The following is a 21982-nucleotide window of genomic DNA, read 5'->3' on the forward strand; positions in this document are numbered from 1 at the left end:
ATGCACATATGAAAAGTATCCACATTTGTTTCCAACTAAAATTTGCTTTTATTTGATGAGAAAAGTTGTGTGTGTGTGTTTATTGTAGGGAATAATTAGGGAATTGGAAGAGAGGCCAAAAACAAACCTGAATTACTTTTGTTTCTTGTGTTTGAGCCACAATTCTATCCAGATAGCAGTTTACTCTGAGTAGTAACAATGAACAAACAGTATAGCATTTAGCAAACCTGGAATTGTTTGTATATGGTTTTCATTCTTGGAAGCATAAAGACAAAATATGCATTAAATGAATTACAAATTTTGACTTGTTAAATAACATGTTTTTCACTATAACTAATAGGATTTTTATATTTAAAGAATTTTGTTGCTTCCATGACAAAATATTCCATTGGACTATTTTATAACCTCACTAATCAACATTTAAGAGTCCCTAATTGGAGATCTGTTTTCTCTATTACCTACCATCCCCCAATATGCTGAAATCTTTCTAAGTTGCTTATCTTAATTCTAATGGTGATAATTGAAAAAAGTGTGCTGGAAATACAGGCTCTTATCTGCTTGAGTACTGGGGGTGGGAACGATTTAGTAATGTCATAATCTGTTGAAGGTAATATCTATAGATAACTAAGATAGTTCCTTTTTTTTTTTTTTTTTTTTTGTAGTTCTGTGACTCAGACAAATAAGATTTCGAGAATTATGTAGTTTTTAGGTGTCTGTAACATCCACTGGTAAAACTTGTCAAATGAAAGAAAATGGTGAAGTCATCACTTTAACTGAGTCAAAATTTTGTTTGAATAAGGTGGTGAAAGTAGACATGTACCCTAGAAGTAGATACTCTAAAATTTATACAGACATGAATGTCTTTTTTAAAAGGTTGTCATTATTGACCTAATATTGAATAATCTTTCTGCGTTATTCCAAATTGAAATTTGTTTGCTCTTCATTGTAACTTTTATGGAAAAGTCCTTTAAAAGGGGATTCAATTATAAGGCTATTTGGCTATAGGGCAGATTTTTATAAGTAAGCATTCCCCCAATTCCACTTATGCTAACTATCTCATGACAGTAAAGTTTACTCCTTTTTAAAAACCCTTTCTCAGTATTTTAATTTCTGTCACTGAATCATTTAAATAATAACCTTTTGTTTTTATAGCAAAGAAATCATCTGACTTTTCTGTGTGATGTTTCTTGGCAAAATAAGCACTTAATGATGTATGGTCATGTACATAATAGATATTCATTAATTTTGTGATTAGTGCTGAATTTTCTAAACTAGTATCTTAAGCTCTTAGGCACCCTATTATGGATCTAATTCAAACCAGTATGTAGGAAATGGAGAAGGTAGGACTTCAGTTTGAGCTTCCCAATAACTTTAAATATATCCACCTTTTCCAAGTGTTTAAGCCCTAAAACATCTATCTTTTCTTTTTTACCTGGCATTTTTGTTAGAACATAGATTTAAGTTTTAAAGTAACATTAGAAAAAATTCTTCAGTAAGATAATTGCTTTTAATAAGTACTATATTTTTCTTGCTCTTGGCTCTATACATTTTTGCATAATATTTTAGTCTTGAAAAGCTTTTCATTTTCTTAACTCTGGAAAATAATAGTTTGGAACTAAATTAGTTTGAGAAATCTGAATCATCTCTCTTTAAATCTGTTCAATTAGTCTCATGTATTCTCAGGGGAAAATGTCTTTATTTTACTAAGCGGAAGTAGTAGTCATATTGAGGCAGAAATTTGTAGCCCAAACGAGGTAGATCTTCGCTGAAACTAATTTGAACTATTCCTATTTGAAGCAAATTGAACACTATTATAAATCCAGACTGGCTAATTAGATGGAAACTTTGATGGTTAGGTTCTTTAAGAGGCATACAATCAGTTATGAGAATGTTTATATTTTAATTTTTATCAAAATAACCTCAGAGGAGGTACATGTGAGTAAACTGTCTTAATGGTTGATTACTTGGAACCCACCCATTAATTTAAATGATGTAATGGTCTATAAGGTAGTAATCTGGCACAGCTTCAGTAATGTGTGCTGTGTTTGTAAAAAGATCAAGTCCTTTATTGGCATTTTCTAAGCCCTCTGACATTGTTAGTGTCTGGGTTGGTTGGTTTGCATTTTACTATTATGGTTGAATCTGTGTTCCTTCACCATTGGTTAAGTCTGAGGAACTAACAGTGAAATTCATTGATGGCCAACTTGGATAAAAATGAAGAATGATATTTTCCCAGTTTACTACACATGGACCAATGGTGGTTATTTGGGAGAGAACACTGGGTAGTGTTGTTTGACTTAAGAACCTTAAATGTATTGAAAAGTAACAGCATTCTTGCTCATGATTTGCGTTTGTTACTGAGGTCTCAACATAGTATTTTAATGTAGCTTCTTATTAAAATTTTATTCATAAATAGTTTAGCAATCACAGAGGTCAAAAAAAAAAAAAAAAGATTTGCACTATCATATCCCAGTCATTACTAATAAAATGAGGCTGCTTAAGTACCCAAGTGGAGCAAGGGAAGAGTTACTACAGTTACTGTAAGTCTGAGTTAGAAAAAAAACAGAGCATCTAGTTATTGAGCAAAGCCCCTTTTTACCTGTTCACTTATTCAAGGAGAAACAATGGAATTTGCTTCTCAGTACATGTTTTTAAAATTGAGAATCTCTGATGTGACAAAATCAATTTTTACGAAAGTTGAATTAAAAACTTTTAAAAATTGCTTGTCTGTGGGGGTGTGTCTACATATTCGTTTAAATTTAGAAATTCCTACATGTTTAAGATATATGCCCATCCCCTTTTTAGAGTAATCAAAAGTTCTATCACAATTCACATACTGGAATACATAGTAAAATTGAGATGTGTCCAAGAGATTTTCAGTGTTAATTAGCTCATTCTCAATAGACAATATAAGGTAACTTAACTTTTGTTAAAAAAAAAATAGGGAAAAGTTTTAAATGTATTAGTATCAGGCTCTGAGGAAATTTAATGCACATTGACTTTTTAAACTATGGATTGAACTCCTCAGTTTAATACAATTTGTGTTTTTGTTAACTAGCAGCAGAATTTCAGCATTTGCTACTTACTGGTAGAGAAGAAAAATCCCACAGCCCTGCCAGTACAGGTTAGTTTAATCTGTAAGTACCTGATGTTCCTATTTTTTTCAAACATATCCATATAACTCACACAAGGAAGAAAGCTGTGCGGTTACTTAAATGTCAGTATAACTAATAATAGATCCATTGGACACTTTAAACGCTCAGTACTTGGGCCAAAGTAGATCTAGGTTTGCTAACCCCAGTTGTAATAGAGGTGTAATACTGCTCCTTTGTTATCTCCTTGTGCTTCAACCTAAGTAGATACATTGTACATAAAAGGAAAAGACAGTTTCAGTTGGCTATGCCCTTGTTGATAGATGATACGGAGTCCAGGGCTTTGGGTCCAGGGTCTTCTACTTAAGCTATTTCATGGTGGTTCTCTCATTCACCTTTTAACTTTTTACAGTAGGAATCAACCTAAGAAAGGCGAGTTTCCTCACATCAAGAAATGATAAGTGGTGTACAGTCATAAGCTAGAATATGTTTTTATAATGCTTTTTTGTTCTTTTAGCAACACTTGTAAATACAAGTACTGCTATTTTTGTTCTTTTTTTGTAAACTATAACGTATCCTGTTGGTGTACCAGTGAGTTCATTATACTGTGAACTAAGAATAACATACCTTTTTAATATTGAAAGTTGACTACCCATCAAGAAATGTAGCTAGATTCTTCATGTAACACTTTTGAGGGGCAGTGGGGACATAATGGGTTGTGGAAGATGTGTTTTAACATTTTTATTATTTTCTTTATTCTACCCGAGTTCATTGTTGTTTGAACCATCCTCTAAAGATTTCCTTTAACCTCTAAATGTTGTGCTTTTAGGTTGATAACAAACGTAAAGCACTGAGGAGGGAGGAATAAAGCATACAAGTTAATTTCTAATTTTCGCAAGCCTGAACCATCCTAATCTGATAGTAGGATGTATGGCTTCTTCCTTTTCACCTTGTGTGAGATGTTTAATTTGAGACGATCTAGCCATAAAACTAGTAATCTTGAATTCCTCTTGAGCTGGATGGTGATTAGTCATTGTGAAAACAGATTATCTTTATATGGAAATTGTGCATATTGCTAAATTTTAAAACATGGATTTATCAGCTGATAATAAAATATATCTTACAAGATAACCACTTGTTTTTTAATGTAAAATTGCACAAGGGCTTAAGTTTCATTGCCTTTCACAGTTTAATCTGTATATGAAATGGTGTAGATACAGTGGAAATGGTTTTCCTTAAAACCATCTCTTTAAAGCTGCCTTTCTGGTGAGTACTATTTTATACTTTTATATATTATAATTTTAGCTTCTAAAATTAACTGAAATAGGACACTTTGATTAAAGAGGTGAGCACTCTGAATTTCTACATCTTTGGATATTACTTGAATCAAGAATATTAGAAAATTATTTTACCACCTGGCATTTCCCTTTTAATTTGCTAGTTCACTTTTTTCTGACCTTCACATAACAGACTATAAATACAAAAACTTTTAACACATAAATTATTTCATTTTGGTGAGATGGAATAAATGTTTAAAACTAGTATTTAAGAAAGTTCTTAAACATTTTCTTTTTAGTTGGCAGCCAAAAGATTTTTCTTAGTGCTTTGGAGACATTGCATAGGTGTAAAATTAAGATACCAGAACTTCATTCTGTTCTTGTTGAAGCTGTTGTTGCAGTGATTCATGAGCAGTAAGCTGGAGTTAAGAGTTGAAGAAGGATTTACCAAAATTGTTCATGCAGACCAGTTGCTTACAGGGTTTCTTTGAGAGGCTTAAAAATTTCAAAAGTATTATTTAAGCCACTCTAACCCTGCATGAAAAATTGGAGTTAGAAATACTGATTTCTGAGACCACATATACCAGTGAAAATTAGCTTCTGAGTAAATTTCTAATTTATGCCCTGCTTTATTTAGCCTCGCTATATGTAACACATGGATTATTTTTTCCCTCTAGTTTTTAACTACATCCTAGATTAAAACCAGCATATGCTAAGAATGTTTTTACATTCTATTTCCTCCTGTGATCTTTGAGAACCAATAATATTCAACTCTGATGCTTTTTAGTATGAACAATGATAGTTTTCTAAAATCTGAAAATCAATACCTGAGTATGTGATGTGGCAATGCATTCTTCTAGATAAGCACTAAACAAAGTATGGAACCTCAATTTGTGTCTTTAAGATTTAAAGTGAAGTAAATTTCTAAGGAACTGTGTCCTTTCCTAGCAGGAATAAACAGTGAAAATTTGGTAAGTATTTAACTTTAAGTGCATGTAATAGTGATGAGAGTAAGTAGCTGCATTTCCATAGTATAAGATAATGTTTAAAAGTGAGCAATAATTATTGCATCTCTTTTGCGACTTAATGTAGATGTGTTTAACATTTTTTACAAATTTGTGTGCATAAAGATTAAATTGGAACATACCTTACTCCTTTGTCTGGTTTTTTTATTTTGTATGGTGCTTTAAATACTAATTTTATATTTCAAGCTTTTTACAGGGTAGAAATAAGTGGCTGTTAAAGAAAATACCTTCAAGAAGAATTATTTCAGTGTCCCTTTTTAAAACTCATTGATGGCTTTCAGTTTACTTAAGTCTTCTGTTTTTCAGCTCCAGTTAAAACTGACAATAGGCAGCTATCAAAAATGGAAAAAATCTTGTGCTCTTTCTGGAATATTAGAGGAATCAGTTAATAATAGTAAAGTGGTATTAACCCAATACCTGATTTGCAGTTTTTAAAGCAGTTTTTAAATTGAGAGAAAAGGGGCCGGGCCCAGCTGAGGCGGGTGGATCTCCTGAGGTCAGGAGTTTGAGACCAGCCTGGCCAACATAGTGAAACTCCGTCTCTACTAAAAATACAAAAATCAGCCAGGTGTGGTGGGACGTGCCTGTAACCCCAGCTACTCGGGAGGCTGAGGCAGGAAAATCACTTGAACCCGGGAGGAGGAGGTTGCAGTGAGCCGAGATGGCGCCATTGCACTCCAGCCTGAGTGAGAGAGCGAGACTCCGTCTCAAAAAAAAAGGGGGGGGGGGTGATGAGATTTGGGAGTCTATTCCCTGGGATGTTGTATTAATAATAAAGTGATAATAAATGAAGGTTAAAGTGAAGTGTTCAATTGCTACACCAGGAAAGATTGATTATTTCTGAGGAAAAGGTCCGTTTATTTCCAAACTAGTCTGTAGTGGTTTAGAGTAAGCATTATTTTATGAAGTGGTACAAGATCACAAAGGTTAGTAAAGGGACCTGTCTGTCAGGTCAATCTTCAGTCTTCACTTTTACTGGCAAGGGATTATGTGAAGAGTAGGTCGTACAAGGGATATGATTGTAAGGAGGTCCTGAACAAAGCATGATAAATGTTAGTCCATGTGTATTATTAAATGGTCTAAAGAAAAATCATGACCGATCGCATAATTTTTAATGTAAGTAAACGAGCTCACTAAGGGTAATTAAATACTAGCTTTTAAAATTTAAAGTTCTCACAAATATTAGTGCATCTTGTCACTTTGATTTGTCACCTAGTTAAATAGCTGGAAGCTTGTGCAAATGAAAAATGAAATGGAAGACTACATTTGTATGTATATCTGTATAATTTTTGTTTACTAGTAGGTTCAGAGACAGAGAGATGTTCCTTAACATGTAGCCATGTAATTAGAACTCACAAGGGGCATCGAAATGTTTTTATTTTTCAGATGGTCTGGGGCTATTTACTTACTTTAAGTAAGCCAAGTCTGCCATTTGAAAAATGGTGCTTTATTTCCATATCTGAAGCCTGAAGTTATTTTTTAGTTTGTTTTCATCTAAAAGTGGAAAGATTTTTGCTTCTGCATTATTAAGAGCCTCTTTGTTTGGAGAGATGGTTATCTCCTTCACTCATTAACCTTTGAGTGCTTGTTATCTACCAAGATGAATAAAATCTTTCATTTATTATTTATGATACTTGTCTGAGCCCATTTTTTAAATTTGTATCCAGAACAGTTATATATTAAGAAGATATTATGATATGCATCAGTTGTCCTGAGCAGTTTTTGTTGTATCCTGGGAACTGTAAGGAATAATTATTTTTATTAAATACAGAATGTCTACGGGGAAAAGTAAGGGGTAAAAGAGCACGCTTAGTGTGCATATTTTGTGTGTGATACTGTGTTGAAGTTGGATAGGTAGATGAGCCAGAAGAAACTGATTTAGAGTGAGCATAAAACTAGAGCTTGCAACCAAATCCTTGCTTTTCTATTATTTATTAGTTATATGACCTGAAACAAGTTACTTCTCAAATGGTAGTCATAAGTTTCATAGGTTTGTGAGAAACAAGTTAATATGTGTAAAAGAATTTGGCCTGGCACTTTGTAAGTGCTCAGTATTTTCTGTATGTTTACTTGAAAGAACTAACACACTATACATTTGTGCTAACCTTGTTAGACCACAGGAAATGGTGGGAGCAGACGGTTACTGCAAATCAAAAAATTTCATTTAGCACATATATATGAATGCCCACAGTGTGCTTTGATATTATCCTTTGCACATAGTAGAGAGGAAGTGCATCTGAGTAGAGACTTTGGAACTGAGGATTTAAGAAGCCAGCCTTTGCACAAAGTCTCATTGGGTAACAATGTTTTGGGTAGTAGGTGTGCAGAAACCATAAGATGGGAAAGCATAACATCTTGAACAAAGAATGAGGTCTGAATGGTGGGTGGGATGGGTGTGTGTGCATGTAAGGTGAGTGGAGATGGGAGAGAGAGATAGGCCAAGTCACACAATGGACCATGGTTTGAATGTCATTCTAATGGAAGTCTTTTGAAGAACTTGGAGCTGGTGAGTAATACATGGTTTATGATTAACAGATTATCCTGAGTTGGTTGGCAGTGGGGCAGGGTGGGTTGGTGGGCAGTAGGAGGGTCAGTTAGAAGGCAAGAAGAACCTGGCCCCAAACATCTCAAGAGTAACTGATGTAATGACTTACTGAATAGTCATGGGAGAAGTTAGAAGATGCTAACCTTGAATGTGTGAAACACAGGAAAAGGCAAAAAGCAAAATATTGATGCTGGCTACAGTGGCTTATGCCTGTAAACTCAGCAACTGAGGCTGAGTTGGGAGGATTGCTTCAGGCCTTGAGTTCAAGGCTGCAGTGAACCATGATGGTGCCACTGCACTCGCTGGTGCCCGGGCAACAGTGAGACCCCCAACTCAAAAAAGGGAAACATTGGAAATATAGTGGGTTGGTTTGGGGTTTTTTTGTTGTTGTTGTTATTTGTTTTTTTGGACGCCGTTTAGGCTCCACCTAATCTGTAAGACTTATTTAGGAAATGTTTGTTGGAGATCGAGTAAGACATTGAGAGGCAAAAAATAAGTTTCTTCAAGGGTCTAAGAAGGGTACATCAGTAACAAAGTGAAAATGCCCTTAAAGGACGTAAAATTTGGAGAAAGCAAATTCCGTCTGTGTGATCTCAGGATGGTGGCATTTGAAGTAGGTCTTGGATTGTTAGGATTTGGGCAAATTGGAAAAAAACGTGTTAGAAAAAAGATGGGAAAACCCAACAGTATGAGGCTTATGAAGGAAAGTTGTAAAGAATGAGGTCATTGGAGTCTAAAGTGTAAAGTTCCTTGAATACCACATTAGGCATATACATTTTCTCTAGGAGTTGGGGTGTCTTGGGATTCTTGGCATAAAAACAACATTAACTGCCCGGGTGTGGTGGCTCACACCTGTAATCCCAGCACTTTAAGAGACTTAGGTGGGCAGATCACGAGGTCAGGAGTTCAGGACCAGCCTGGCCAGCATGGTGAAACCTTGTCTCTACTAAAAATACAAGTTAGCTCGGCGTGGTGGCAGGTGCCTGTAATCCCAGCTACTTGGGAGGCTGAGGCAGGAGAATCGCTTGAACCCGGAAGGCAGAGGTTGCGGTGACCCAAGGTCGTGCCACTGCACTCCAGCCCGGACAAGGAGTGGGACTCCGTCTCAAAAAACAACAACAACAAAAAAACACATTGAGTAGAGCAGTGGCTGTGGTTTTGGACCCAATGTGTCTTCAGAAGCACCCAGGTTATCACTATAGGCTGCCACTATTTCCTGGCACCACAAGATATTTCCATATCACTACCATCTGGGTGACAGGGAATAATAAAATTTAGAAACTAACTGGGCCTGACAGCTATTGACTTGGTGAGTTGAAACTAGAACTATCGTATGTTCAGTGAGGCCAGTTTAAAGTGTTTTGGAAGCCTTATATACCTGAGGCCATTGTTGTTCTTGGTCACTTTACAAACTGTAAGTTTCTTAATTTTTTACTATTCCCCACAATTATAGGACATTGTTCCCCTGCTCAGAAACCTTTGTTATCACCACATAACTTGTATTTTGTAGTAATGGAATACTCCTCTTTCTGAATTCTTCATGGAACTTTCCTGAAAGCTGGTTCTGAGTCTCTACCAATGTATATTCATACATTGTGGATATATTATAACGATGTACAATGAAAGTGAGCAATGTATAACCATATGTCTCAATATGTGCTAGGATCATGATGCTATGAAGCAATTGATAGTCACCCTTTTCACTTATTCCCCTGGTTATTCCACATCGTTGCTTTTCCTCATCCGTTGATGCCATAAACACATTGGTCTGATGGCTTTCTGATCCATGAAGATGGTAAAAGCCAAGGCCCTCAACTTGTAGATACCTACCATATCTATAAAATCTGTATTTGCATCCTTTTTTATCACATTGTACTAGGCATCCATTTACAGCTCTCCTCTTTTGCTATGCTCTGGAATCCAACTTTTGCCATTGTAGTGGTCTCCTTGTTCGTTTTTGTGTTTCTTCAGCTTCCTATCCTGTTTTTGTTTTTTTTGTTTTTGTTTTTGTTTTTTTGGGGGGTGGGGGAGACGGAGTCTCGCTCTGATGCCCAGGCTGGAGTGCAGTGGCGCAATTTCAGCTCACTGCAACCTCCGCCTCCCGAGTCCAAACGATTCTCCTGCCTCAGGCTCTCGAGTAGTTGGGACTACAGGTGCGTGCCACCACGCCTGGCTAATTTTTTGTTTGTTTAGTAGAGATGGGGTTTCACCGTGTTAGTCAGGAGGGTCTCGATCTCCTGACCTTGTGATCCGCCTGCCTCGGCCTACCAAAGTGCTGGGATTACAGGCGTGAGCCACCGCACCCGGCCTGTTTCTCATTCTTTTAATGACTTTCCTAGGATAAAATTTGGATAAAATAGGAGTCAAGAATGAGGCTCAGGTTTTACCTCTGAAAACTCTTGGCTCAAAGACCCTTCATAAACTGACTCCTGCTTGTCTTTCCAAAATAATTTCTTGCCGTTTTCCCTTGGTACTTGGCTTAAACTCTCAACACACTGTCTGCCCCGTAGTACTTTTTGTGTAACTTCCACTTCCTCACATCTGCCAAATACGAGTTTAGAGTTAATGCCCTCTTCCAAATCCCTGATCCTCTGTGATGACCTTTATATGTGCTTTCATTGCATTATGTACTTACCATCAATTTGTGTGTTTATATTGGACTGCAACCTCGGAGGGAGGACTGTGTCTTGTTCGTTTCATTCCTAAAACTTAGCACATTGCACGACACTTAAAAAGAGGCACTTAATAATTGCAGGGTTAAATTGAGTTGCTAGTAATGGGTTAATTAATTAATTTTTTTTTTTTTTTTTTGAGATGGAGTCTTGCTCTGTCACCCAGGCTGGAGTGCAGTGGTGCAATCTCGGCTCACCACAACCTCCACCTCCCAGGTTAAAGCGATTCTCCTGCCTCAGTCTCTTCAGTAGCTGGGATTACAGGCGCACACCACCACATCTGGCTAATTTTTGTATTGGTTTGTTGGTTGGTTGTTTTTGAGATGGAGTCTCGCCCTGTTGCCCAGGCTAGAGTGCAGTGGCGCAATCTCGGCTCACTGCAACCTCCGCGTCCTGGATTCAAGCGATTCTCCTGCCCCAGCCTCCCGAGTAGCTGGGATTATAGGCACACCTCACCATGCTGGGCCAATTTTTGTAATTTTTTAGTAGAGATGGGGTTTCACCATTTTGGTCAGGCTGGTCTCGAACTCCTGACCTCATGATCTGCCTGCCTCGGCCTCCCAAAGTGCTGGGATTACAGGCATGAGCCACCATGCCCGCAGGGTTAATTTATTTCATCAAAACAGACTAGAGGTTTAGAGAGATGTGCCTTTATTTGAATATTGTGCAATTTAAACCTGACTCAGTGATGCTGTCCTTTTGAGCAGGATCTTTAGAACAGATACTTGTGATTGGCTAAAGAATAACCCCTGACAATAGCAAAGGTCTCTTGGACAGAGCTGTTACAACAAAACAATGAAATCTGTATTTGTTTAAGATTAGAAGGATTTTTTAAAAGCAACTTTTCCTGCGGCATGTCTGCTAGAATAAAAGGTTCTCATTTTATTTATGGTGAAAGAATAGCTTTAGTTTGGAATAGAGGTAGGCTAGACCAGTGATTGCAAACTGAAACACCTACAAGAACCAGATAGGTTATAGAAATGAGTGAAAGAAGCCAGTTGGTGAGTGGGGAACTCGTGACCCTTACAAATGAGGCTCATGCTGGGTGCATTGCTTGGCCACAGTGGCCAACTTTCAGTTTTTTTCTAGAGAAGTTAGATGTCATAGTTATTTAAAGAGAATTTAAACACTGTGCTAATCACACCTGCAGGACAGTTTTTCTTGTAGATCACCAGTGTGGGATTTTTTTGATGAGAGCTGATGTTTGCGGAAATTTACATGAACAGGAGGAAAGCCAGATAATCCCAGAGAGGAAGGTTTGATGATGGACAAGAGGTAGATGATGGAGTATGATGTTGGGGAATAAGCCACTGAATAGACTGGTGCAGTTGAACCAGTAATTGGCTATTGTGATTGAGCTGCAGGTTGTCGGTGTAAATAAATAAATAAATTGTTTGGCATCGATATTACAGTTCCTAGATGGGCTTTTGGGAAATGCAGTATCCCAAGGGACTGAGATCACAAAAGTAAAATTTCAGAACAATCAATGAACATTTTTGGATGGGGAGGGACCTATCTTGGATATAGTCATAATAGGTGACTAAGTTTATTACTGTGGGATTTGAAAGAGGTTATTTTACCTCTGATTCATAGTGCTTGGCACCTAGTGGGCAGTAAGTGTTTGTTACATTGAGTAGGTTTATCTCTGTGATACCATCCTCAAATCAAAGAAAGCTATGTCTGATAGCGGTCAGGGTGTTGGCAAAGCATACTTTAGTCCTCAGTTTCTCAGTAAATAGTGGTGAGACAAAAAGGTAAAATACTTAACTCCAGTAGTTCATAATTACCAAGAGTATATAATCTTTTAGTTGCTTTCTGGAAATTTGTATAAAGTCCATACTGTTCCTTTTCTTAAAAGTACATTTTCTTTATGTTTAAATTGTTGCATGTTACTTTTAAAAATCTAAGGCCAGGCGTGGTGGCTCATTCCTGTAACCCCAGCACTTTGGGAGGCCGAGGCAGGTGGATGACTTGAGGTCAGGAGTCCAAGACCAGCCTGACCAACATGGTGAAACCCCATCTTTACTAAAAAATACAAAAATTAGCCGGGCATGGTGGTGCGTACCTGTGGTCCCAGCTACTGCGGAGGCTGAGGTGGGAGAATCTCTTTGAGCCCAGATCGCTCTACTGCACTCTAGCCTGGGTGACAGAGTGAGACTCTTGTCTCAAAATAAATATAAATAAAAATCTAATGTGGATTAAACAAAAGAAATTGTTTTCTGCTCTACCTCCGGCTGCAGTCCCCAGGAAGAACTAGATTTGCCCCTTGTTATCCGAAGACTGGTTCCAGGACTTCCCTTTGATACTAAAATCTGCAGATTCTCAAGTCCCTGATATGAAAATGACATAGTATGTGGATATTACCTATGCACATCCTCCCATATACTTCAAATCATCTCTAAATTACCTACAAATTTTTTTTTTTTTTTTTTTTTTTTTTTTTTGATGAGACAGGGTCTCACACCCATCATCCAGGCCCAGGCCGGAGTGCAGTGGCCTATTCACAGTTCACTGTGGCCTTGACTTCCCGGCTCAGATGATCCACGTCAGCCGCCTGAGAAGCTGAAATTACAGGCACACACCACCATGCCTGGCTAATTTTTTGTATTTTTAGTAAAAATGAGATTTTGCCATGGTGCCAAGGCTGGTCTCGAACTCCTGGGCTTAAGTGATCTGCCGGCCTCAGCCTCCCAAAGTACTGGGATTACAGGCATCAGCCACCACACCCAGCCCTATAATACTTTTTTTTTTTTTTTTCCCAGACGGTGTCTTTTTCTGTCTCCAGGCTGGAGTGCAGTCGCGCGATCTCGGCTCACTGCAACCTCCATCTCCCAGGTTCAAGCGGTTCTCCTGCCTCAGTTTCCCACGTAGCTGGGAACACAGGCACGCGCCACCACGCTTGGCTAATTTTTGTATTTTTAGTTGAGATGGGGTTTCACCATGTTGGCCAGGATGGTCTTGATCTCTTGACCTTGTGATCCGCCTGCCTCGGCCTCTCAAAGTGCTGGGATTACACGCATGAACCACTGCGCCTGGCCTAATATAATGTAATTTATAAGATAGACCGATACCAACAGCTAACAAATAATGGAACAGTTATAACAACATACTGTAATAAAAGTTATGTGAATGTGGGCTCTCTTCCTCTCTGAAAATATGGTACTGTACTCATCTATTTTCAGACCGCAGCTGACCATGGGTAACTGAAACCATGGAAAGCCAAATCTCAAATAAGGGAGAACTACTGTACAGACACTTTTTTATTGACCTCATCTAGGCAGCCTCAGTTTTGTTTTGTTTTGTTTGGTTTTTGAGATGGAGTCTCCCTCTGTCCCCCAGGATGAAGTGCAGTGGCATGATCTTAGATCACTGTAACCTCCACCTCCCGGGTTCAAGCAATTCTCCTGCCTCGGCCTCCTGAGCATCTGGGATTACAGGAAGTTTATTTCTATCTTTATCCAGATTGCTGGTTTTGCAATGCCTCTTTGCACAAGACTTTCTCTGGCTCACTTTGTTATGTTCCCTCTAGAATGAGGCTCTGGTAAGAAACATCCCTGTTCCCTACCCTAGTAGTGGAAAAACCCTAGTCCTGGAAACCCAAGATGCCTGAATTGGTTCTTCCCAACTCCCCCTCAAGAGAGGGAGACACTTTTAGCTTGTATTTTGGTTTACGGGTTAAAAGTTTTACATTAGGATCAGAATGATTGCATCTGGTTTGAAGACTGAAATTTTTTTAGACAGGGTCTTGCTCTGTCACCCAGGCTGGAGTGCAGTGGTGTGATCACAGCTCACCGCAGCCTCGACCTCCTGGACTCAAGCAATCCTCTCTCAGCCTCCCAGAGTGCTGGGATTACAGGTGTGAGCCATGCACCTGGGCCTAAGAGTTGAATTTTTAAAACCTACTTAAAATTACTGTCTTTGTAAAACCGTACGAAATTAGAACCAGAAGTTGCCTTAAAGATCTAGTCTAATCAGTCTAATCTCATTTTGTAGGGAGAAGATTTGCTTGTAATACCTGTAGGATATGGCAAAGAAGAACATGTAACCCTGGCCACATTGGCTCATGTCTGTGATCCCAGCACTTTGGGAGGCCCAGGCAGGCAGATTGCTTGAGTCCAGGAGTTTGAGACCAGCCTGGCCAACATGGCAAAACCCCATCTCTAAAAAAACCAAAATTAAAAATTAGCAAGGCATGGTGGTGCGCAACTGTAGTCCCAGGTACTTGAGAGGCTGAGGTGGGAGGATCATCTTAACCCCGGGGAGATGGAGGCTACAATGAGCTGTGTTCACACCACTGTACCCCAGCCTGGGCAACAGAGTAAGACGCTGTTTCAAACAAAAATGTGTAACTCAAAAACAGCAAAATGCTTAGTTCTTCGTAAGTGCAACATTTTAGGCTACTGTTTATTTACCAATAGAACTGTTTGTTTTTGTTTTTTCTCTCTCTCCTTATTTATAAACTTAGCTATATATGTTTCTTACTCTTTGGTCTTATTTACTTCAAAATCTTTTTAGAAGTTGAGGAGATTGGGAGGCCCAGGCAGGTGGATGGCTTGAGCTCAGGAGTTTGAAACCAGCCTGGGCAACATGACGAAACTCCATCTCTACAAAAAAATACAAAAATTAGCTGGGCATGGTGGCGTGCATCTGTAGTTCCAGCTTCTTGGGAGGCTGGAATGAGAGGATCACTTAAGCCTGGGAGGTCGAGGCTGTAGTGAGCTGAGATCACACCACTGAACTTCAGCCTGGGCGACAAAGTGAGACAGCCAAAATAGGAAAAAAAAAAGAGAAAAAAGGTGCAGGACAGAGGCATCCTAAGGTGATGGGACATTTTTCTTTTAATTTTAATTTTTTATTTTTTTTTGAGATGGAGTCTCATTCTGTCGCCCAGGCTGGAGTGGAGAGGTGCGATCTCGACTCACTACAACCTCCGCCTCCTGGGTTCAAGCAATTCTCTGCCTCAGCCTCCCGAGTAGCTGGGATTACAGGCGCCTACCACCAAGCCCGGCTACTTTTTTGTATTTTTAGTAGAGACAGGGTTTCAGCATCTTGGCCAGGCTGGTCTTGAACTCCTGACATTGTGATCCACCCGCCTCAGCCTCCCGAAGTGCTGGGATTACAGGCATGAGCCACGGTGACTGGCTTAATTTTTATTTTTTTCTACTCATGTACATGAATCAATTTTTATTTTTATTTCTTTTTACTGAAGTGACATTTTTCATCTTTATACTGGGGATTTGTAATTCAGATTTCTAAAATATTTTAATCATCAAAGACAATTGTTTCTTTTTTTTAAATTTTTTTTTGAGATGAAGTCTCACTCTGTTGCCCAAGTTGGAGTGCAGTGGCATGATCTTGGCTGACTGCAACCTCCACCTCCCCGGTTCAAGTGATTCTCCTGCCTCAGCCTCCTGAGTAACAGGGACTACAGGCGTGTGCCACCGTGCCCAGCAAATGTTTGTATTTTTAGTAGAGACAAGGTTTCACTATGTTGGCCAGGCTGGTCTTGAACTCCTGGCCTCGTGATCTGTCTGCCTCAGCCTCCCAAAGTGCCGGGATTACAGGCATGAGCCACTGTGCCCTGCCAAAGACAATTATTATTTATTTATGTATTTATTTATTTATTTTGAGACAGAGTCTTGCTCTGTTGCCCAGGCTGGAGTGCAGTGGCGCGATTTCAGCTCACTGCAAGCTCCGCCTCCCAGGTTCACACCATTCTCCCGCCTCAGCCTACCGAATAGGCACCTGCCACCACGCCCAGCTAATTTTTTGTATTGTTAGTAGAGACGGGGTTTCATCGTGTTAGCCAGGATGGTCTCGATCTCCTGACCTCGTGATCTGCCTGCCTCAGCCTTCCAAAGTGCTGGGATTACAGGCGTGAGCCACCATGCCCGGCCCAAAGACAACTATTAATCCCATTTCATCTTAGAACTTTTTCTTAAATTTTCATGCATTAGGGTTTTCTCAAGAATGTACTGTCCTTCTGAAAACTCTTATTTGCCTATATATTATACTTTACATCTTCAACTCATTTACTAATAAGTTGTTAGATTTAACCCAATGTCTTCCTTGTAATTTCCTTCTCTCCAGCACAACTAGTGTACTTTTTATGTTTTCTTGATGTTAATGAAGATGAGTAAAGGGTACCAGGTACAATTTTAAAAATTTAAGTGAACCCAGCTGATATATTTGCCTTAATTTTATTGCTGACAGACTACATCTAAATATGTGAAAAAAAAAGTGATACTCATAACTTAAAAGTTTGAATTGTATTGAAGATTTTGTTCATTTAAATTTAATTGTTCCAGTTTACTCACTGGAGCACCTGTAATCCCAGCACTTTGGGAGGCCGAGGTGGGTGGATCACCTTAGCTCAGGAGTTCAAGACCAGCTTGGCCAACAACATGGCGAAACCCCACCTCTACTAAAAATACAAAAAAAAAAAAAAAAATTAGCTGGGCGTGTTCGTGCACACCTGTAATCCCAGCTACTCGGGAGGCTGAGGCACAAGAATTGCTTGAACCCGGGAGGCGGAGGTTGCAGTGAGCCGAGATCATGCTGCTGCACTCCAGCCTGGGTGAACAGAGGGAGACTGCCTTTTTTTGTTTTGTTTTGTTATGGAGTCTCAGTCTGTTGCCAGGCTGGAGTGCAGTGGCGCAATCTTGGTTCATTGCAACCTCCGACTCCCTGGTTCAAGTGATTCTCCTGCCTCAGCCTCCCAAGTAGCTGGGATTATGGGCATGTGCCACCACTCCCAGCTAATTTTTTTTTTTTATAAATTATTAATAGAGATGGAGTTTCACCATGTTGGCCAGGATGGTCTCGATCTCCTGACCCTGTAATCTGCCCTGTCAGCCTCTCGAAGTGCTGGAATTACAGGCATGAGCCACCTCGCCTGGCATGAGACTCTGTCAAAAAAAAAAAAGAAAAAAAAATTGCTCTGGGCAAGGTGGTTCACGCCTGTAATCCCAGCACTTTGGGAGGTTGAGGCTGAAGGATTACCTGAGGTCAGGAGTTCAAGACCAGCCTGGCCAACATGATGAAACCTCATGTTGTCTCTACTAAAAATACAAAAATTAGCGGGGTGTGGGGGCGGGTGCCTGTAATCCCAGGTACTCTGGAGGCTGAGGCAGGAGAGTCACTTGAACCCGGAGGCAGAGGTTGCAGTGATCCAAGATCGTATCACTGCACTCCAGCATGGGGGACAGAGCAATAATCTGTCTGAAAAAAAAAAATGGAATAATACAAAATTATACTAAGGTTCATTCATGTTATTTTTTGTGGCTGCAGTGCATTCATTTCCACTGTATAGTATTTCATTGTCTGATGTACCAGAATTTATCCACTCTCTTTTTGATGCATGTTTGGATTTGCAGTCTTTTGCTTTATGAGAAGTGCTGCTGTAAAAATTATTATTATCTGTGTCTCCTGATGCATATGTGAAAGGATTTTTCTAGGAGTGAAATTGCTGGATAATATGTAAATAATAAACATTAGAAAATGTCAAATTCTTTTCCAAAGTGGTTGAATCAAGTTATACTCCACCAGCAGTGTATAAAGAGTTCTCATTGATCCATATCTTCTCCAACATTTAGGTTTCTCACATTTTTACATTTTTTTGCCAGTGAAATGTACATAAAATGTATCTTATGGTTTAATCTTTCTGTTTTTTTAACTCAGTCTTTCTGCTTTTATTTTTCTCTATTGAAAATAATTTGGTTTATATTTAGACTTAGATTGACAAAATTAAAAAAAAAGAATTTGGGCTGGGCGTGTTGGCTCACTCCTGTCATCTCAGCACTGGAAGACTCAGATGGATGCATCACTTGAGCTCAGGAGTTCAAGACCAGCCTGGGCAACATGGTGAAAACCCATCTATATTAAAAAATACAAAAAAATTAGCTTAGCGTGGTGGTTCATGCCTGTGGTCCCAGCTATGGGGGAGGCTGAGGTGGGAGGATGGCTTCAGCCCAGAAGGTCAAGGTTGCAGTGAGCCAAGATTGTACCACTGCACTCCAGCCTGTGCAAAACAGCCAGACCCTGTCTCAAAAAAAAAAGTTATTTTTTGTTGTTGTTCTGATTACAAAATTAGCCAAATATATTCATTTTCAACCAATATTATGGGCTATAATATGTTTCAGGGTCCTAGGGAAATACATTAGGTAAACAAAACAGACGAGCCCTTCCCCTCATAGAGCTTCCATTCTAGTTTTGGAGATTAACATTAAACGAAGAAGATAACTTTTAATTTCAGATACTGATAAAGTGCCATGAAGACAAAAAAACAGAGTAAAATAATAGTGGTTGGTGGAGTTGGGACTCCTTTAGGTTAGATGATCAAGGAAGGCCTTTCTGAGGAATTGAATGATGTGTGACTGTATCTAAGTGATTGAAAGGAGCCAGCCATGTGAAGAAGGCACAGGACGAGTGTCTTAGGCAGTAGGAGCAGAAATTCTAAAGGTCAAGAGATGGAGAACAAACTGGTCAAAATTAAAGAATAAGAAGAAAGCAAGGCAGGCACACTGGAGCATGCCTGTAATCCCAGTTACTTGGGAGGCAGAGGTGGGAGGATCACTTAAGCCCAGGAGTCAAGACCAGTCTGGGCAACATAGCAAGATCCCGTCTCAGAGGAAAAAATGTATATAAAATAAAGCAGGCCAGGCGCGGTGGCTCACACCTGTAATTCCAGCAATTTGGGAGGCCGGGGCAGGCAGGTTACCTGAGGTCGGGAGTTGGAGACCAGCCTGACCAACATGGAGAAACCCCGTCTCTAATACAAAGTTAGCCGGGCATGGTGGTGCATGCCTGTAATCCCAGCTACTCAGGAAGCTGAGGCAGGAGAATCGCTTGAACCCGGGAGGCAGAGGTTGTAGTGAGCCGAGATCATGCCATTGCACTCCAGCCTGGGAAACGAGCAAAACAGATGCACACCACCACGCCCGGCGAATGTTTTGTATTTTTAGTAGAGTCCGGGTTTCACTGTGTTGGCCAGAATGGTCTCAATCACTTGACTTCATGATCCGCCCGCCTTGACCTCCCAAAGTGCTGGGATTACAGGTGTGAGCCACTGTGCCTGGCCACCATGTAAACATTTTGATGCAAGTTCCTTTTTTTTTTTTTTGTGAAATGGGATTCTTGCTCTGTTGCCCAGGCTAGAGTTGCAGTGGTGTGATCTGAGCTCACTGCAACCTCCACCTCTCAGGTTCAAGCAATCCTCCTGAGTAGCTGGGATTACAGGCGTGCAGCCACGCTCAGCTAATTTTTGTATTCTTAATATGAGACGGGGTTTCACCATGTTGGCCAGGCTAGTTTCCAACTCCTTACCTCATGATCCGTCCGCCTCAGCCTCCCGAAGTGCTGGGATTACAGGCGTGAGCCACCATACCCAGCCACTGACACAAGTTCTTGCACACGTTTCTCTATGCATGTTTGGTATTTCCCCCTATTTTCTGGTGAGTTAAATGGTAGGGTGTCATTTTATTTTATTCATGGTTACTTTTTTGTAGTAATATTAAATAATACTACGTGAATGTTGTATGAAAGTTTATTGTGGCTTTATTCATGAATTGTAACATTTACATTCTGCTTTGTAGCCACAATTACTATTACTATGCTTATTTTTCTTTACAAGTCTAAACATTAACTGTTAGTCCTTTCACCTCACAAATTCCAAATCAAAAGTGTTTTTTTCTTACTAAAGAAAAAAGTTGGTTGCCCGGATGATATCTTCAGGTATATTTTTCTTATGTTTATGTAAAATACATATAACAAAATTTACCATCTTAATCATTTTTTAAAAATTTATTTATTTATTTATTTTTTTCGAGACGGAGTCTTGCTCTATCGCCAAGGCTGGAGTGCAGTGGCGCAATCTTGACTCACCACAACCTCCACCTCCTGGGTTCAGGCGATTCTCCTGCCTCAGCTTCCTGAATAGCTGAGATTACAAGCGCCCACCATCACGCCCAGCTAATTTTTATATTTTTAGTAGAGACAGTGTTTTGCCAGGCTGGTCTCGAACTGCTGAGCTCAGGTGATCTGCCCATTAGAGTGAATCCACAGAAAATTTTAGGATGCTGGCAAGCAAGTGATTGAAATGATGTGAAGTCTTTTATTTTTCTTTTTTTTTTTTGTATGTGGCAAGAGCTTCTGTGAAATTCATTTCCTCTATCAGAATTTGGCTCTTCCTTGCTTCCACGACTCTGCTATTTATTTGCCCCTGTTATAATACATATATAGTAAAGGGAGTAAAACAAATTTAAAATAAAAAACGTATTAAATTATAAAATATATTCCTATTTTTATAAAATGTAGAAAGGATATATGACTTTTGATTGAGATGTTAAAGTGAGCTCAACTTCAACACAATTCCTCTGCCTCAAACACGTAGCAATAAATAAATAAATGTTTAAAAAGGAAAAACATGTGACTAAAAATAGAAGAGAGGCCAGGCACATTGGCTCACACCTGTAATCCTAGCACCTTGGGAGGCTGAGGCAGGTGGATCACCTGAGGTCAAGAGTTTGAGACCAGCCTGGCCAACATGGCAAAACCCCGTCTCTACTAAAAATTAGCTGGGCGTGGTGGCACATACATGTAATCCCAGCTACTCGGGAGGCTGAGGCAAGAGAATCGCTTGAACCCAGGAGGCGGAGGTTGCAGTGAGCCGAGATTGTGCCACTGCACTAGAGCCTGGGCGACAGGGCGAGACTCAATCTCAAAAAAAAAAAAAAAAAAAAAAAGAGAAAGCTCTAGTGGCAAGTGAGGCTCACAGTGAGACTCCAGCTCTGAATGGAGAATCAGTGTTTGCTGGGACTTTGACCTCTTTCTGTAAAACAGATCCTTAGGAGAACTCCATGGCAGAGATGCCTGGAGCTGGGAGTATTCCTCAAAGCCGGGGCCTGGGATGGGTGTTAGCTTGTGAAAGCAGGCTGATAAAAGGGTTGACTGTCTGTGTGGGACTGTTGCTTTGTAAGAAAGTGGGCCTAGTAAGGACGAGGGAGAAAAACATGACTTTTTGACCAAAAACAGCAAAGTAGGCTGTCTGCTCAAGTGACTGAATCTGTAATATTAGTGTATCAGCACAGAAGGTTTGAAATACTATGAAGTCCTAGATCTTGATTGAAGGCTCTGGAGGAACAGGTGGAGCCAACTGCATATCTTCTAGATAAAATAGAGTAAGAGAAAGAAAAGGGAGAGATTTAAAAAGTAAGGAGGCGGCCGGGCATGGTGGCTCACGCCTGTAATCCCAGCACTTTGGGAGGCTCGAGGTGGGTGGATCACTAGGTCAGGAGATCGAGACCATCCTGGCTAACATGGTGAAACCCCATCTCTACTAAAAATATAAAAATTTAGCCAGGCGTGGTGGCGA

General features: G+C 39.7%; 1 protein-coding gene across 5 annotated transcripts in view; it reads left to right on the top strand.

Annotated features, from left to right (window-relative positions):
- Positions 1-15431, top strand: part of ZNF207 (zinc finger protein 207) — a 40396-nt gene extending 24965 nt beyond the window's left edge. For 3 of the 5 annotated variants that reach the window (XR_008514938.2, XR_010137889.1, XR_008514939.2), the window contains one exon: positions 3059-15431. The gene's annotated coding sequence lies outside the window, so the exon portion shown is untranslated. The remainder of the gene's footprint in view (positions 1-3058) is intronic. The other 2 variants (XR_008514937.2, XR_010137890.1) reach the window with 1 other exon arrangement.
- The last annotated feature ends 6551 nt before the right edge of the window (positions 15432-21982 follow it).

This window comes from Pongo abelii, chromosome 19 (genome assembly GCF_028885655.2).
Source record: "Pongo abelii isolate AG06213 chromosome 19, NHGRI_mPonAbe1-v2.0_pri, whole genome shotgun sequence".
Classification (NCBI taxonomy): domain Eukaryota; kingdom Metazoa; phylum Chordata; class Mammalia; order Primates; family Hominidae; genus Pongo; species Pongo abelii.